The sequence below is a fragment of the Eucyclogobius newberryi genome, unplaced genomic scaffold, assembly GCF_026437365.1.
Source record: "Eucyclogobius newberryi isolate DKJ021-1_F unplaced genomic scaffold, fEucNew1.0.hap1 SCAF_6, whole genome shotgun sequence".
In the NCBI taxonomy this organism is placed as follows: domain Eukaryota; kingdom Metazoa; phylum Chordata; class Actinopteri; order Gobiiformes; family Gobiidae; genus Eucyclogobius; species Eucyclogobius newberryi.
Genome location: NW_027316278.1, coordinates 40,165,103 through 40,166,345, shown reverse-complemented (window position 1 = coordinate 40,166,345; position 1,243 = coordinate 40,165,103).

Genomic DNA, 1,243 nt, shown 5'->3' with positions numbered 1-1,243 from the left:
AGCAGAAGTTGGCATGGAGACATGATGATTGGCTCAGGGCACAGAAAAGGGAGTGTCACAAGTCAAAGCTCCAGGTTCAAAAAGAGATTTACAAAGAGAAGCTGAACATGTACAACCTCATTTTATGTAGAACTAGGGAAAGATATTTCTGAAATAATTAGAAGCTGCAGTAACAACTGGCCAAAGTCCAAAGTCCTTAAAAAGGTTGTTTAAAACAGTCACAGATTTCCTCTTAAAGGTTGAATGGACGATTTTTTTGGCCCAAATCTGAGTCTCATTTCCTCGTGGCGTGGACTGTCCATTAGTCCTGCCACCTGTCAATCATAAAACTTACCTACCGTTCACCTGCAGCCTTGTGCAGCTCGTCCCCACGAGCAGCATGGTTCCCTGTGTCTAAGCGCATTGATCTATCATAATATAGTTCCCTCAGTGTACGGGACAAAATGAAGACAGAGAAAGACAGTTCGAGCTGACGCAGAAGTGGACAGAAATCTACGGGAGACGAGAGATGTGATGTGATCCATCGCACTAATAAACAAACACACGTGTGTGTTGTATCAGTCCACACGGGGGAGTGGCATGAGCACGGGGGAGTGGCATGAGCACGGGGGAGTGGCATGCGCACGGGGGAGTGGCATGCGTGCTTCCGCCTGAGTTCTCAAATCGCCAAAAAATCGTCCATTACGCCTTTAATAAACAACTCATTTGATGTTTTTCAGTCAGGTTTTAGACCTCATCACACTGAGACTGCTGTTGTCAAGGTGACAAATGACATCCGCCTGAACACTGACACGGGCAAAGCCTCAGTCTTAATTCTGTTTGATCTGATGCTGCTTTTGACACTGTCGATCATGGGATCCTCTTACAGAGACTAGAGGACTGGGTGGGCATCACTGGCACTGCCCTAAACTGGTTAAAGTACAAGAAGACATGAAGTACTTTGTTGAAATTGGAAACATGTTGATATAATCCCTCATTCGTCCAGGACTGTTCCATTGTAGAAAAAGATTCAGTTGTAATCATCTGGACACTGTTTTTTCGTAGGACGTAGGAGTCCAGATGACTACAACTGAATCTTTTTCTACTTTGTTGAAATTGGTAACTCTAACTGTGTCTCAGACCACATGCCCCTGACCTCTGCCCCAAGGGTCAGTCCTGGGACCCCTTCTGTTCAACCTCTACACGCTGCCGTTAGGTCAGCTGATACACAGCGACGAGTCAGATCTATGTTTCACTGTCGCAG